The following is an 18,819-nucleotide window of genomic DNA, read 5'->3' on the forward strand; positions in this document are numbered from 1 at the left end:
CCAACATGTCTCTTAACATCAAAATTTCTGACTGTATGATAATTGTAAAGATGAGAAAAATGTCATGTATACTGTAATTATTAATAATAGTATCACACAAGTGTATCTTAATCAAAAATATTTAACCTAGTAGAAGTATAAAATTAAACTCCTTGAGAAAAATTAAAAACAATCTACATTCTAACACATTTCAAAGAACCAATGCTTTTTTCAAGAATCATAGCTATGAACAATTCTTACTTTTCATGTCTTATCATCTAATTATATTTTGGGGTCCAGTTAAATTGTATCTCTTGACCTTCTCAATGCCTTCATCTCTATATCTCTCTTCAGACTGTTTATTCCACCTGGAATGCTTTTTTTGTTTTTTTTTTGTTGTTTTTTTTTTTTCTTTTCTCATATCTCCATTTAGCATGTGTGGAATTTGGGGAAGTTTCATGAAGGAGATGGCAACGCACTCCGGTATTATTGCTTGGGAAATTCCATGGCCACAGGGCAGCCTGGTGGGGCCACAGCCCATGGGGTCACAAAGAGTTGGACACTTTCATTGAAAAACAGGGACAAGGTCCATTTGAGGGCCTTCAAGGAGGTCTGACTAGGAAGATGGACTGGGGCCAGACAACTGTAGAGATGTGCATACAAACTCCTGATTTTAGGAGTTTGCAATTAGCACTGGAGATGGATGAAAACAGAGGAGGATTTTAATCAGGGAGGTGGATGACAGGATTAGAACTACATTTTATATAATCTAATCCAGATGTATTCAAAAAATGAAAAATATATTTATAAGAGCAAAGCTGGCAGCATAGTGGCCAGTCAGGAGTTTATTACTATAGTTCAGGCATGAAGTGTTTAAAATGAGGGTTGGTGAATCTCATCATGTTTCAGGTTTGTGTCAGTTATGGTCATTGCATCTAATTTAAAGTGTTTCACTGTGTATTTCCCATATTCTCGCCCTCATGATGAGGGACTTCTCTGTCCCACCAATCCTCCCCATTTCCAACTTTCCTCCACAATGCCTATTATGTAATCTACCTCTCTCACATCTTTACCATCTATTAGACAGTTGACCCCACTCTCTGACCCTCACTGAAAACTGGCTTTTCTATCTGGATGCTCCCATTTTCTCACACCAAGCTAGGGAGGTGGGTGTAGGCTCAATGCCACATCCAGACATCTTATAATTCTTCATCTCACTCCTCCTTGGAGGTTCATGACACTTTTATGGCATACATTACGTCGTCATAAGCTCCCGGGTCACTAACTTTCATTCATTATACATTTGGCATCTGATGCATTGTTCTTTCTAATCCTAATCCTGTTGTTTTCTGGCGGTAACTGCAGTGATCATTGGGTCTTTCAGAGGACAGCCTCACTTCTTGTTAGCCTGTTGTCCCCTACACTGATAATCACATTCACACCATTTCAGAGCACCACTTCCATGCCCCAACTCAGACTTTACCAGGAAGTGCTCCATTTCTGAAATATTCACAACTTGCTCTTGTATCACAAACTCTTATCCTTCTGGTTCTTCTCACCACTCTTTCACAACCTCATCAGAATCTACAATTTCTTGTTCCCTTTATTTTTATCCATGGTTCCCTCCTTTCTTCACTTTATTTGCTGTCCATGCTCCATTTGAACCCCTTTTGTAACCAGATAGGATAAGGGGTCCCCAGAAAGAGAGAACCAGGCATGGCTTTTTTGATACAAGAGAAGTCATTATTGCCCTAAGCCACTTTGTGATCTAAGTTTGGCCACAATACTTGACCTTGAACAGATCTTAGTGGTTAACAATCTTAAGGGAACAAAAGAATGCAAAAACAAGCGACTGTTGTCAGGAAAGAGAAGTAACAACAGTAAAGATATATTGGTTGTAAAGATTCCAGTTCTGTTTCACTGATAAAGATTAGCCTGAAATGCTCAAATCACCAGATCAACTGGAACCTAAAGGATGCTGCTGCTGACCTTTACTGACTCTGATGACTTCAATCAACTAAAGCTTGGACTCTGTTGTCTGCTCAAGGCCCTTTATGAATATGCACATACCCTTAGCTTAAAAATTCCCCAGTTCTGCTGTTCTGGGAAGCAGTGCTTACTTGCTGCAAATGATAAATCTGTTCTTCTCTGCTCCTTTGGCTTAGTTGTGTCTTTTGGCTTGACACCCACCACAAATCAGTTTTCAGCAACGTTTTCTTGCCATTTCTCTCAACTCTTGACACTTTCCTTTCCCCTGTATCCACAGGCAAAACCAGAAAGTCACCCTATATCATTGCCTACTTTCTCCATTCTCCTTCCTGGGCTACTAAGTACTGCTAGAGGAAATTTGCACAAATAATAGATGGATGGCCTGACAAATTGACAGTTTCAGGAAGAACTGGGTCTTGAAATCTACCTGGTATATTTTCTGAGTTCCTCTAATCATTCTTTTTTTTAATTTCCATAATACATTTTTTTCAACATTTCCTTCTCCTCAAACCTTTGATCTCTCTGTCTCACTCTTCACTCAAAGCAGACAATTTACAGAGAAAATAGACAATGTCAGAGGGAACTTTCCTCAAACTCCTTCCCCCAAATTTGCAAATCTCCCAGCTCCTACCACATTCTCTCGCCTCCCTTCCCTCCAGTCACAATGGAGAAGATGCTCCATGGCACTGTGTCTAGCATACATCAAGTGATCAACAAATATTTATTGAATTAATGAAATAATAACTGTCTGAAAGTTTCATGCTAAAAAATGGAAGCCATCTGTTGTACTTGGCAACTGATAATCTCTGCCAAAACAGCTTCATTAGGGTTGAGCATGTTAGAAATGAATGGGAAGTAAGGAAATGGAAGGCTAGATTTCTGTTTTGAGAAACTTAGTTATTAAACAGCTTAATTCATAAGAGCAATGATAAATAAATAACACATAGGAATAACCTCTCAAGATTCATGCAGGGCTTATGGAAAGAAAGTTAAGGATATTGACTTGAGAGTGTAAAGAAAGAGATGAACACATGGTGAGATGTACCATATTTCTAGTGAGGAAAACAACATTATCAGAATTATTTTCCTAAATTAATTTATAGTTTCAGTACAATGTAGCACAGATATTTCATTGAATTTTTATTTATAATTTTTATTATAAAAATAGTTCATCTTTTTTGGGGAGAATCAAGTCTCTCATTCTCTTACTTTCTCTTGTGTGTGTGTACATGTGTATAAACATATATTCATGTGTGAATACATACACACGTACACACACATATATAATAATCCTTTCTTTTTTTTTTTTAACACATATGGACTCTTTCTTTATGTACACTCCAGCAACTATTTTATTTAGCTTAGCAGCATAACTTGGATATCTTTCTACATCAATACATATGGATCTACCTTATACATTTTTAAACTTCTAAAATGGAAATTTATCACACAAACAAAAGAGTGCAGAAATCATTCCTCCTTCATGTCCCTTTCCAATCGTAAGTCCCCAAAGGTAAATACTACTGTGGCTTTTTCAAAGTTGCCAGTGTTACTCATCTTTGAACTTTATACAAATGGAATCAAGCAGTATATTATTATTGTGCTGCTCTCTTACTCAACATTACATTTGAGTCATTTCAGTAATTTGACGTTTCATTGTTACGTTACATTACATGAATGTAATACAATTTGTCTACTTCTCTTTTGATGAGTATTTGGGTTGTTCCCAGACAAAGAATATTATGAATAGGGGCAGTGGGAACATTTTGTACATGTTTGTTTGTGAACATGTGTACATACTTCTGTTTGATGTATACCTAGAATAAAGATGACATCACAAGTCAGTGGGAACAGGAATGATTATTTAATAACTGCTACTCATATCATTGTTACTTATACCATGAAAGCTATCAAGTTAAACTGAACTTTCACCTCAGACTATAGCCCCACATAAATTATAGAAGTATGAAATGGTTAAATGTAAACAATTGAAGTCCCTATGAGAAAGAAAATTGTGTAGATTTTTAGAAGGGGGGAATGACTTATTGTGCATAAAAGCAACAGAAGAAATCTGAAAAATACTCTGGAATTTTAAATTTAAGATAACACCATAGAAATTAAGACACGCTCGTTCTCTATGTCTGTGTCCTCTGTATAAAATAGGGAGCTAACGAGAACCTACTGTGGAGCTCAGGGAACTCTACTCCATGCTCTGTGGTGACTAAATGTGAAGGAAACCCAAAACAGAGGGGATACATGTGTACATATAACCGATTCACCTTCCTGTCCAGCGGACGCTAACACAATGCTGTAAAGCAGCTATACTCCAATAAAAACTAATTAAAAATCAAAAATTAAGGTACATAACAAAGTGAGAAAAACATTAGTATGCATATGACAAAGGGTTAATACTCTAACATTTAAAAAATTGCAAATATAAAAGTGGGCAAAAACATCAACAGACATTTTGTTAAAGACAAAATGGCCACAGATAAAATAATATTCATATTTCCAATGATCAAATTCTCACATATTTAAATAAATACATATTTATTTTTCCTATTAAACATAGCTATTATAAAATGTTTGTTAACACCACAGTGTGGGAAAAATAAATGAATGCTACAGCAATGAATGGACTAATATGCTGCCGTTAAAATTATTTTTCAAGAAATACTTGGTGATAAAGATAATATTCTTGATATAATGAGGTGAAAACATTAGGATTTAACCTCTATTAAAATCAAATTAAAATTGTGTTAAAAAAATAAAACAAATCAGACATACAAATGCACAAAATGAAATACTGGAAGGACTATACCAACATGTTAGAGTTAACTAAAATAATTTCTGGAGAAATTGTATTTCATTACACATTTCTGGAACTTTCAAATATTCTGTAGAGAACTAATAGAATCTGAAAAGAAGCAATGAAGTGTAGTCAAAAGATCAAGAGGCACAGAGTGTTGTGGAAGATTATTTGCAAAGAAGGAAAGATTTACATAGGTTTGCAGGCTGAAAGGAAAAAATCAGTGGAGAAGAACCGATTGAAGATGAGAAGGACTAAAAAGTGCTGAAGGAAGGTTTTGGAGGAGACTGATTGAGCTCTAGAGCATTGATGAGGAAATTAGGCCTGGCTAGGAAAGTATGACAGAAAAAAAGAAAAAAAATCCTTAGGAAGCAAGAGTGAGAACCAGAACCTGAGGAAATTCATACTCAATGACTTTGATTTTTCCTTCTGTGTTTTCAGACAACCTTGCTGAGGGTGAGGAACTGAATAGAAGATTTACAGAGACTCTTAGAGGTTCTGTATATTTGCTGAAAACAATGAGAGAAGTTGCTAAAGAAAATCAAAGAATTAATAACTTGTTCTAAAGGCCTATTTGAGGTTAGACATCTTAATTTTGTAATGGTGGAGTGATTCTCTACAATTACACGAAGTTCTCCATCAAGAACACCTATTTTTGTACAATAGACTCATGAATATAACATGAAAGAAGCAGACTCACATATACAGAGAAGGAACTAGTGGTTACGACTGGGGAGAGGGAAGGGGGAAGGGCACAATAGAGATAGCTTATTTTATACATAACAGTTTGTACCTGTTAAGGATATGAAGAGGTGTAAGCTATTATTTATAATACAAGTTATAGGGATATATTATACAACACAAGGAATATAGTCAATATTTTTATAACAACTATAAACTGACTATGATTTTTTAAAATTGTGAATCACTATATTGTATACCTGTAACTTACATAATGTTGTATATCTACTATACTTCAATTAAAAAAAAAAGGAATGTCTATTTTTAGGAATAGAGGCACTGGAAGTTTGGAATGTTGCCTAGTAAAGAATTTGCAGAGTGGACATAGTAAAGAGACAAAAAGGTTAAGGAATTGATGGTGCAGAAACTGACGTCTGTGCTGGGCAGGAGAGGAATGAGCCCTGAAATGGAGGGTGGTGGGGGAAGGAGCAGGTCGCTGGAAGCATATTTTTACTGCAGAAGGTGAAAGAAGTGAGCATATATTTATTCTCTGCCTTTACTGGACACCCATGCCTTTGAATCTAGTTTTCAGCATTCACCACACTCTGCTTGTTTTAGTCGATTGTACTGGTGTTTAACTTTTAGTGTTTTCAAGGTTCTTTCTATATATTCATGAGTCTAGTAGACCTCATCCCAGTGAACATTCTTAATTATAGTCAATTGTTCCAAATTGGCTTTCTTGAATTTAAATGCATTTGCCATTTCATTTTTCAAGATGAATTTGATAGAATGTCTTATAGTGATTGAAGCAAGCTCATTCAGAATATGTGAATAATAAATTTACTGTGCTCTAGAAATAAGTAATAGATCAAAAAAATCTCTCTGGTTTAATATTTCACAGTTAAAGATTAAACAGTTCTTCTAAATAACTTAGCAACCCTTTCAAACTCAAATTGTTTAGCTCTATGTTTAAGGAAACTATTGAAATCATTTCAGTTCCCTTGGGTACAGTTGTGCAATTTGGATTTAGCTGGTCTGCAGATTGCACTCATCTGTGTTAATGTTTCTGTAATGAGAGTGATCCAACTGTGTCATAACCTTTTGGGTCTTAACCTCCTTCATTTACATAACCTTCTACTTCTCCTTTACACTTGCCTTGCCATTTTAGGATGAATGTATCAGTATCTTTCCTCTTTATCCCATGACCTGATTTTTGCTGCTAAAAAAATTCAATTAGTTTTTCTTACATATGAAAAAAACATGTGCACAATAGATTTATCAATATTTGAAAGATGCTGAGTGTTATAACACAGAGAAGTGAGTTAGAAGAACTTTAGCACTATTTACCATGATTTTAAGAGAAAAAATGAGCAATTTACTTTTACTCTCAAAAATGTTACATTTGAAAATACTAAAAAGCATAAACAGACTGTTAAATATTATAAGTGACTTATATGTATATTAAGTCTCTTCAAATAGAATATATAGTTATTTAGAATAGTGCTACTACCTAATATCCTAAAATGTATGTGTTAAAAGCATATATGCATTATGGGCTCTTATATTTAAAACTATACCCATTTATATACATTTTTATATATACACACATATTCACAAGTATTGATTTTTAATAAAATAGTGTAAAAGTTAGAATTGCAAATTGAAATTCTGTCTCTTGTTCTATTAATTTTATTAACCTTGCTTTTATTAACCTTGCTTTATAGTCTTATTTAATGCTTTTATTAACCTTACTTTATAGTCTTATTTCCTTCTATATTGTTCCATACATATACAACTTCAGCCACATCACACAACAAAACATTCCAAGTTATTTTTCTGACTCTTGCTGTCATGCCTTTTTTCTTAGGCTATATATCCCCCAATACTCGTTTTCCGCAGTACATGGTAGATGGAGGAAAAGCGGAAGGAAGGGTATGGAGCCAAATATCTTTATTTTTTAAGTGGAGAGTTAGGGGATCTTGCCTAAAATTAATAGAACAAGAGACAGAATTTCAAGGATATTAGTTAATGTGATAAATGCAAGCAATAGGAGTATTAAAGATAATGATCTAACTATAAACATTGAAAGAAAGAAGAAGAGAGTATAAATATGCTAAATCTCAAAATTCATAGTGCTGAATCAGTAGTACTGAGTTGTCAAATCAATAAACTTAAAGCTTATATAAGCATATTATTTAGTTATTAAAATTGAAATTGCCAAGAGTTCGTCCTGAGGAATAGAAGTGGCATTGGTAGAAAAGTAGAGGGATACCGTTGTTTTCCATCATACTTTTTTTGGTAGTTTGAGTAGTTGTAATAAGAATGCATTACTTTGATTGCAATAATTTATTTTAGAGGAGAGAAAATAGAAGCCAGAGGATAGGACCTTGGCCAAATCTTGCTCTAAAGTCACAGATGTGAGAGAAGAAGATTAAGTGCATTTAAACCCTTGAGATGAATTACTCACAGTTATACAAATACATACTATTTTTTGACAGATTTAAACAACAGAAACCTTATCTTCACTGTAACTTCAGAATGGATTTGGTTACTGGTCTACAATGATAGTAGAAATAGCTGTCAGACCATTCGTTTTTTCACTTGGAAAGAAGAAACCATTCTGATGAAAATTTATGACAAAAACCTACCAACTAGAATTTCGTAAAACATAAAACTGTAATGTTGTATTACTATGTTTATGTATATACTCTATTATAATTTACCATTATGTTAAACCAAAAAAATCAGCCATATCAATGTTCCTCAATATTTGAATACTTGCTATTTTGCAGAATAGGCTAAACTGAAGAAAAAAAAATCTTATTTGTATGTATAATGTAACATTTTTGAAAACTCAAAATAGAAATAAAATTATTCTTCTGAATAGGATCCTAGTCTGAACTTAAATTACATGGATATATATTTAGGATTAGAGCTTTACCTGTCATTTTATAATTTCTCACAATTATATTCAAGAGCACTTGTACTATTGCAAATTCTAATTTCTTTCTAGTTATTGGTTATTATATGTTTTCTGGACTAGTTATATTACTAAAATATAGAAGAATAGTGTTGATGTCATTAGTATTAATATTAGTATATTTCTAACCTTGTCTGTTTCCATCTTTACATGTTTTCCTTTGAGTAAACATCTCTGTGAATTATTCTCAAGTGGGTTACTATTAACTTCAGCAAGCTATATTAGCTTAAATCATTTATTTTGCTAAAACACTATATTATATAACCAATTTCAGCAAATCTGTTAGTGATTTGGACTGATTTGTTCTTTAGAAACCATGTAGAATAATTATGCTTTGATCTTGTAAATTAGCCAAATGGAATATTGTTTATAATATAGTTTAAATGAAAAGTGCCATTACATAAATAGTGCTTCTTGCCTTGTTGCTTCATGGACTTCAGATAATGTGTTGTTCATGGGGAAACAGCAGAACCAGATGCACTAAGGTTAACAGGATAAGAGAGGCAAGGTTTTCCTCACTGGTGTTTTCATTACATAGAAAAGAATAAAAACCAAATCAGTCTATTTTCAACACAAATTTTAGTGTTATTTAAGAATTTATAAGGCTAAATTGTAGCTTCATGATGCTTACATTAGTGAAAAGCAAAAATGATAAAACTGACTCTTCTGGGATCTGTCTTAGAAGCCTCACAGTTTTGGGATTCCATTCAAGTCAGTGACCAGTGTACTCATGCATGTTAACTACCTATGTGACCCTGAGTCCCCATCCTCCACCTTTCTATTCCCTTGGATTGTTTCATCCTTGAAATTGTAAACTCTAACATTCCATTCTCTGAACAACTTCAGAGTTTTTTCAATCCTTTCATTTATGTATTCCTGCCAATCACATCTTAACTTCATCAGAGGTTTGATCTCCTTGACTCTCCTTTCTTTCAACTAGCCTTCAGTAAAAATTACAATTTACTGTGCACTTATATTGTCCTAAATGCTTTACCATATTATCTCATTTAAACCACACACCAAGCCTATGAAATAGGAATTATTATTCCATTTCACATGAGGAAATTGAAGTTTAAGAGAAGTAAGAGGATAATGATTCAAATTCAGGTCTAGTTCCTCCACAACCCACCCGATACAGCTCTTGTTTCCACTCCCTTCCACATTCAACCTTGACCTTATAATACCTTACTTCAATCTCTCTCTCTCTTCCCCACATTCTCCAAAGCCTTCAGTTTCTTTATCTTCCACCTTTGTCAGCTCCTGCCTTCCTTAAAGTGATACAGTTTCATTAGCTGAGCCATCCACTGTCTCTGTTCCTACATCTGGGTTGCCAAGCACTGCTGGAGAAATCACGTGTCCACGAGGACTGGTAACACTACCCATTCATTATCTCTAGTCCCAGCTGGGCCTTGGACACTTTAGTTATGTGTCTTTTATCACCTCTCCTCTGTGTTCCAAATTTAATTTCCTTATACCTCCTGCACCCTTGTTTCCTATTCATGGAGGTCACCTAAAAGGTTTGATTATCAAATTGGCTGACATAAATGAGAGATCTTCTCCAGTATCAAGCTTTACTAAAATTTTCAAGAATATAAGCAATCAAGAGGCATAGGGGAAGCCTGGAGTGGTCTAAGACATCCTGCATAGCTCTCAAGGTCCATCATCCCTGCATTAGACATGCAGTATGTGGTACAGAGTAATAGATGAGGTCTCTAATAAATGCTCAAGGGTTATTACTTTATAAAGTAGGAGCATTTCATTTACAAAATAGCTACACTTTGGACCCCAAGTAGTCACTTAGCTGCGTAACATTTTCCAGAGAGCTATGCTCCATAAATCCATACAACCTAGGTCTGTTTTTCATGAACAATCCTAAAATAGGAACATCCTGTTAAAAGAATTCCAAAGATAAGGGATCTCCTAGCAAATATCATTGATCTATTGACAAGGTGTTCTGCTATCAATATTTCTACAAGGATCACCTGACTTTTTTCCTTCCCCAGAAGTTTCCTCCATCCATAGTTACAAACACACACAGGCCAACAGTTCTAACTTCTTCTACCACTTCATATTTAGTCAAGAATCCTCATTTTTGTTTTATAAAATATGTAAACATCTTTTAGGTAGGGAAGTCCTTTGTTTTCCTATTTTCAGTGATAAACATTATTTTATACCCTCCCATAGTCTCTCCTCCAGCCTCAGTGGAAAAAGTATCCTTTATGTTGTTCAAAGACTTCCCTGATGGCTCAGATGGTAAAGAATCTGCCTGCAGGGCAAGGAGACCCAGGTTTGATCCCTGGGTGGGGAAGATCTCCTAGAAAAGGGAATGGCAACTCACTGCAGCATTCTTGCCTGGAGAGTTCTGTGTACAGAGGAGACTGATGGATCCATGGGGTCACAAAGAGTCAGACGTGACTGAATGACTAACACGCGCACACACACACACACACGCACACACATACACATTGTGCAAAGCCAAGTCTCTTCCCAATGACTTGTTTCTCCTTGCTTTCTTTTCAGAGACGCTGGATGTTTTATTAACCAATTTCAAGTTTATTTAATTACATTCTTAACCAGCCAGCACCTCTTTTTAGCAGTAATTAATTTTTTTATAGTATCACTTTCATAGTGTTTGTTATGTGCCAGACACTGTACTAATATTAACTCATTTAGTATTCATAACAATCAAGCAAAGTATATCTGTAGTATTCTCAGTTTACATATAAGGAATATGAGTACCAGAGAGGTTGAATAACTTTCTCAAATTCACACATCTATGAAGGATTTGAATACAACTGAACAAATTTGAATACAACAATTTATACTGTGTTGGACGTCTATGTTTTAAAAATTATGAACACATTTTAGATTTACAGAAAAAGTGCAAAAATAAGTCATAGGAGGAATTTATAGCTCTAATCCCCCTTTTCTCTAACATTAACTAATCTGACCTTGAAACAGAAAGTGAAAGTCACTCAGACATGTCCTACTCTTTGTGACTCCATCGACTGGGCTGATCAGGCTCCTCTGTCTATGGAATTCTCCAGGAAAGAATACTGGAGTGGGTAGCCGTTCCCTCCTCCAGGGTTTCTTCCCAATCCAGGGATCCAGCCCAGGTCTCCCGCACTGCAGGCGGATTCTTTACCATCTGAGTCACTAGGTAGGACAATTATCAAGAATAGGAATGTAACTTTGGGACAATATTATTAACTAAACTTATTTTTAAAAACTAATTAATTTTATTTACCAGTTTTTCCACTAATATTCTTTTTCTGATCCAGAATCTCCCTTGAAGTTGGGAGTGATTTCTCTTCACTCATCTCTGGCCTTTAACATTTCCTCAATTGTTTCTTGTCTATCATGACTTTCATGAAATCTTACTTTTTGTTGCTCTTACTACTTTTTCCTCATACTTCAGAGTCTTATTTATTCATGTACCCAGCTTCTCAGTTTTTTTGCTTCAGTTATTTTATTTTTTATTTTTATAGAAAATATATAACATACAATTTATCATCTTAACCATTTTTAAGTGTACAGCCCAGTAGTGTTAAATATATTCACATCGTTGTGAAACAGATCTCCAGAGCTTTCTCATCTTTCAAAACTGAAAACTCTATGCCCATTAAACAGTTAAACAATTCCCTCTTTACTGACCCCTTCTCCAGCCCTGGGAACTACCATTCTACTTTCTATTTGTATAAATTTGACTAGATACCTGATCCAAGTGGAATCATATAGTATTTGTTTTCATGTTACACAAATTATTTTTTTCAATCTTTGTTTCACATGCCTATTCAAGGAGATCCTTTGAGAGTAGAGATGGCACCATTCTTTCTGCTTCATATGACAAGGAGTGTAATTATGAACACACAGTTCATATTTCAAGAGTATTTAATTTGGGGGACTTTTATGAGTTAAGTTGTGTCCCCCCTAAATTCATATGTTAAGGTATATCCCCTAGTCTTTCAGAATGTGACCTTATTTGGGAATAGGGTCATTGCAGAAGTAGTTCATTAAGATGAGGTTTTAGTGAAATAGATGGACTTCTAAGCCATTAAGACTGGTGTTCTTATAAAAAGGGGAAATTTGGGAATAGACAGCACATAATGAAAACACCATGTGAAGATGAAGGAGGAGATTGGGTAATTCTTCCACATGCCAAGAAATTCTAAAGATTGCCTGCAAACTACTAGAAGCTAGAAAAGAGGCATGGATAGTTTCTCTCTCGCTGTTTTCAAAGGAATCAATCTTGCTAACACATTGATCTTGGACTTCTAGTTTCCAGACTGTGAGAAAATAAATTTCTGTTGTTTAAGCAACCCAGTTTATAGGACTTTGTTATGGCAGCCCTGCCAAACTAATACAGAGCTATTGACTCTTGTTCGGTCAATAACTGATGCATAAAATTGTGTGTGTTTGCATCTGTTGGCATATATATGTATTTTTTTTTTTTTGCACAGTTTCAAAATTTCCTTCTCTAATAACCCACTTTTCATAATTAGTGGCAGAAGCGTAATCAAGAGAGATGGAAAAAAGGAGCCTCTAATCTGACATTTGTCACATTTTAATTGTAACTTTTGGGGTCTCATGATACCTTCAGCTCATGAATGCTTAGCGTCTTATGACACAGAGCATACAGCTTTGGCTTTCCAGATTCATCTGAGCCTTAGTCAGCATCTTGAATTCAAGGGTATTTCTTTGATGTTTCCCCATAGCAAGCATTAAAAATGAGATTAAAAATCAGAAATAAATCAATTTTAAATGAAAACCAGGGGAAGGTGAGATAAAGTTATTCGGAGACAAAAGAAGAACAGATCATCACTTGGCAGCTGCTCTGTGAATAGATTTGGAAATGCAGAATGAGAGATAGCTTTGTATCAGTTTCCTAGGTTTGCCTTGATAAATTACCTCAAACCGGGTGGCTTACAACAACAGGAATTTAATCTCTCACAGTTCTGGAGTCTAGAAGTTTGAAGTAGCTATGTTCCCTCGGAAGGTTTAGGGCAGAAAGCTTTCTTGCCTCTTGCAGTTTCTGGTGGCCCCAAGCTTTCCTTGACTTATGTCTGCATCACTTCAATTTCTGCCCCCATCTTCTCATGACTTCTTCTACGCCATCTCTTCTCTCCATGTGTCTCTCTTCTATGTGTCCCTTATAATGATACGGGTCATTAGAATTGGGGCCCACTCTAAATCTTGGCTGCTCTCAACTCAATATCCTTAACTTAATTCCATTTGCAAAATCCCCTTTTCCAAAGAAGTCACCTTCCCTGGTTTTAGGGGTTAGGATGGGTACCTATCTTCTGCAGTGCCAAAAAGAGCCAATACAAACTCTAATAATACTGATTTCTGAAAATAAAGGAGAAATAACATTAACCTAAATAGATTTTATTTCTGTAACTCCACTTGTTAAATGACAGGCAAGAATATGAATGAACTTCCAACCAACAAAAAGACCTAAAGATCTTGAGACCCTGGAAATGAAAACTGGAAACTCAGGGGGTGCAGACTGAGTCCATCTTTTTTTTTTTTTTTTGAAGATAATAAATCCAATATTTCAAATACTGACTAAAATATTTTGGAGGGCAGGGGTGATTCAATTGCTATCTTCTCATTTTTATGGGATGTCATATAAGAAGAGGATTAGATATAATCTGTGAAGCTCTCTGGGGCAGATACAAAAGTTTTAGGAAGGCACATTTGAATCTAATTAAAACTAAACATTTCCATTAGCAAAAATGTGTACAAATAGAGTGAGTAATGCTGTAAGTTGTGAGTGCTTTGTACAAAAGTCTCTAAAAGGCTGAGTTAGAATATTTTCAAGGCCCCACTGAAGTCCACATTTTATGATTCTACAATTATCTTTCCTTACTCACAATTAAAAAATTATATATAGGTATTTTTCAAGCATAAGGATACAGGTTAACAGTGTTTTGTTTAATAATATTGCTCATAAGCTCCTGGTTGAAACAGCTGAGTACATAGAATAAGACTAAATATAAGCTGGAGGAGGGCTCCAGAGTATTTGCAAAGAAGATGCAATAATTATAGAACTCTGACTGACAAGGTTTACAAGGGGCTATAAATATGCATATGTAGTTTTATATATATATATATATATATATATATATATATATATATATATATATATATATATATATATATATATATATATATATATATATATATATATATACATATATCTTTACTAACCATGATCATCTGTTAGGAGTTCAGGTAATGAGCCATTTCATTTTTCATTAAAAAAGGCATCTTTCAGTCTGTTTTCCTTAGTTTTTGTATCATAAAACTATTGTTCTTTCCTGAAAACCATTTAATAACAATGAGATAATTAGATTGATACTATGTTCCACATAACTTTGAAATTATTCTATGGGTCATGGGGATGAGAGCTTGGGAGGAAGAGAAAGTATAGTATAACAAGTAATGATTTCATATGTTTTTTCTCTGTTTGCCAGCACGTTTTACAGATGGGGGCTTGAAGTTGGATAAGATTCAAATAATTTGTAGTAATAAATAATGCCAGGTGCAGATAAGGTTCAATTTCTTTTTAAAAATGTTGACGCCAACATTTGAAATAACCAAAATATGTTAAAGTTGGAAACAGATCAGAATAACTGGCTAAGGCAGATGCTCCCAAGTAACTGATGAAGTTCCCTGTAACCAGAGCTTTTTTGGCGTGAGGTTAGAAAGGTAGCTTAACACAAACTCTAAAATGATTTTCATCACTTATGGCAACTAGGCAAGTAACTAGGAAGGGTCGAGGTCTAATGATTATGAAAAATGTTACAATTTTCAATATACTAAAGTCCACTGAACTTAAGAGGTTTTACTTGGATACAATTCCTCACAATATGTCAAGTGTTATTTCAAATGCTTCTTTTATGGTGTTTTATTTAATCCTAAACTCAACCCAATGAGGGGATTATTTTTCCCATTTTTCAGATGAGAAAGTTGAGTTTCAGAAGCTTATTTAAGGTTCTATGGCTAATACATAGGTTAGCCTGGATTCCAACCCAATCAGCCTATCTTCTTGGGCTCCTCTCTTAGCAACCATATCATTAAGAGCTCTGTCTTAATTATAGGATATCTCCTTACTCTGAAACTGCAGCCGACTAGTTTGCCCTGTGAACTTGATAATTCATACTTCTGTCTTATCTGTTGAAAAAGAATTCATGTGAATGAGACAACAAAATATTTCATATGAAATATTCTTGACCTTTCTGAAAAGTTGAAAATAATAGAATCATATATTTATTCAACACTCATTAATTTGTATAGCCAGTATTAATTGACTATTTGCTACATGTCAGATACTGTGAAATATGCAGGGTAGTGTTGTGGGGGGATGGTGGGGCTTGTCCACTATCCTCAAAATGTGTATAGTCCTGTGTGGGTGCTAGACATTAAATAAATAAAGGTTTTACATTTTGCTAAATGTTGAGGGGGTGCAGTACTCATTTACACTGAGATTTGATGGTCGAGAAATAACCAGCCATGAGGAGGGAAGGGAGGAAAGAGCAAGGACATTCTAAGCAAAGAAAACAGGGTGGGCAAAGATCCTAAGGTGGGAAAGAGCTTGGGCTTGCTCAAGAACCTGCAATGTCAGTGAGTGCAGGAGACAAGGGGAGAATTGGCCATAGGTGGGGCTTCGAGGGCCGAGGGCAGAAGGTACTGCAGGCTCTGGTGTGCTGTTATGTTCTAAATGACAGAAGAAGACACTGGAAAGTTTAAGAAATAGAAAGGACATGCTCCAATTGGTCTTAGAAAGTTCCTTTTGGTTCCTATGTGGAAAATGGATTGGATTTTATATTCTGGGCTGAGATTTTCAAACTTAGGCATCTAACCCAGTCTTCCGGAGAAATGAGAAAAAAAAAAAAAGTCTGAAAATTTCTAAGGGTTGATTTCCTTTTTGACTAATTCCAGAGGACTCCAGCTGTACTAGATTTTCATTTTATTTTACCTGTCATAAAGCAATTTTGATGGCTATGTTATTTATTATAATGCATTTGGCCTGTGAATTTAACCTCTTCATGTTGCCATCTTTTATGTCTACAAATCAGAGATTAATTTCAATGACAATGATTTTCCCTAAGATAAGGTATCACACTCAAAGTCATTCTGTACCTTGCCAAAAATTTAGACACCATGTTAGCACAACATCTGTTAGTTTATTGCTTCTTTCACATTTTATCCAGCAGTTTAGTGTCATGTCATTTATAAAATGTGTATAAACAGATTATGCTTGAGTTTTCATTGCAATTTCAGTTGACTGAAATGATATTTTGAAACTGTCTTTCATCTAAGACATTCCAGTGCACTGCAGTCATTTAAATTAGTCTTTAAAATGCATACTGGGTCCAGGGCTTGGACAGTATTAATAATTAGACATGGCCAAAACAGGAAGTGTTTCCATCTCTTGCTCCTATCGTCATCTTTTATATTTCTTAGAGAAGAGGAGGGAATGAGAATGCTATAAATCTTTTTCTTTTACTATCTTTTTTTGTTTCTGCATCTAATATCTGTCTTCCTGTGTAGGAAGACTGCATTGGGTGTAGTATCAGTGGGATTGGTATCCTGCTTCTGCTATGGAGGCTGAATGGGAAAATTTCTTTCCCCATCTCTCAGCAGACAGAACTAAACATTTTAGGGCTTTGAATGAAGGTGTGGTGAGCCATGAGAATGAGTGTCCAAATGTTGTGTGCACATTTGGTGTGCAGTGTTAGCATGTTGGCCAGAAAATCCATGCCACCTAACTTCTAGAATCCCTCTGGGTCTCACACATTGTCCAGAACAACCTCTGTCCAATTTGCAGGATTTATCTTTTTCTAATAATTCCTTTTCATTCCTGACTGCTGGTTGGCTTTGTTGCTTGCACCAAGAGCCTTACAGTCATTAACCTACATCTGTGGGAAGGCAGCTGATACAGCATTGTAGAAATCTGACTGACCTGCTTTGTGTGGGTCATATATCTGATTCTAGACAGAACGAAGAATAAAAATTCTACTCCTTCCTTCTCCAGTCCTTCAGTTTCATGATCAAACAAAACAGACACATAAATATTTGTTACAGATCCATTTCTAAAATTTCAAAACATTCAGACAGTTTAAGATCATTGATAAAATAAAACTCTATTACTGGTCCATGTCACCAAACACATATATTGTTATATTTCTGTGCTCCGAAGGAGCTGTTTTGTATGAGGATAGTATTAAGACCATCTCCTGACAGGTGACTTTCACTTCTCAGCGTCCTCTGCATACTTGTGTATCTCTTAAACAAACAGTCCTTCATTGTCATTAACAGAAACATCAAACCGTTCAAACAGCCATGGTTTCTGGAAAATGAATTTTCTCCCCCCCTTTTTCCTTTGCTGGGACACTGAAACACAATTTGGAAACAAGTAACGGCTCAGGACTCAATTTTCTGTTTCTAAAAGGAACTTGGAGCAACAAAATTTTAAGCTCAAGTTGAAGCTTTTAGGCTTTGATTTCAAAGGGAGTTCTGAAATTGTCATAATATCTGCTTTTGTAATGAAAACAGGCATTGAATTATACAAAGAAAGATTCCAGCATCTTACACCGTCCTCTCATACACCTTTACACCATCCTAAATTTTCTATTCTGTGTTAGTTTTATTTTCCCAAGAACTCCTGTGTGTTTTTCTTTTGTTTTGCTCTTATCATGGGGAAAATTTAGCATATTATCTATTACTTTATTTACCTCTAAGTTGGATGATGTAAAGTAAACGGTTTTTAAAACAGCAGCGAACTGATGAGGACTAGAGAACCAAAGTGCTGGTTTTCAGAAAAGATTTGAGCTTTTCTCCTTCCCACGCTGGAAGACTCCATTAATGTTCATTATTGTCTGTGCTTATTTTCTACATGGAGATAGAGACTAAATCTTCATCTACATAGAAAATTGTTTTGACTACAGGATCTGACTAGTTATTTGAGTTACCCAGACAAATGATCAGTTCATTTCAGTAAGTAGTTTGACCAATTTCATTCTCAATTAATATAGTAAATTCATTTAAAATGATTAAATTGTTCATGTTGATATATTCTAGTTTATATATTTAATCAGAAAACATTTATGGCCTGCCAGTCACTGTGCTAAGCATTAGCCTATATGATGATGTCTTTATCTTTTAATAGTTTGATCACTTGTTCTATTATCTTCAAAGCTTAACTGCGATAATAGTATGATATTATGAATTTTACATTCAAACTGCATTAATTAAAATTATGCTGGATTGATTGGAGTCATGCCCTAGGAGTTGTTAAATTTAAATACAACTAATCTTATTTTTGAAAAAATATATTTTTTGATCTTTAAAAGAGCAGTGAGTTTTTTTTTGTTTG

Source organism: Cervus elaphus, chromosome 33, assembly GCF_910594005.1.
Source record: "Cervus elaphus chromosome 33, mCerEla1.1, whole genome shotgun sequence".
NCBI lineage: Eukaryota > Metazoa > Chordata > Mammalia > Artiodactyla > Cervidae > Cervus > Cervus elaphus.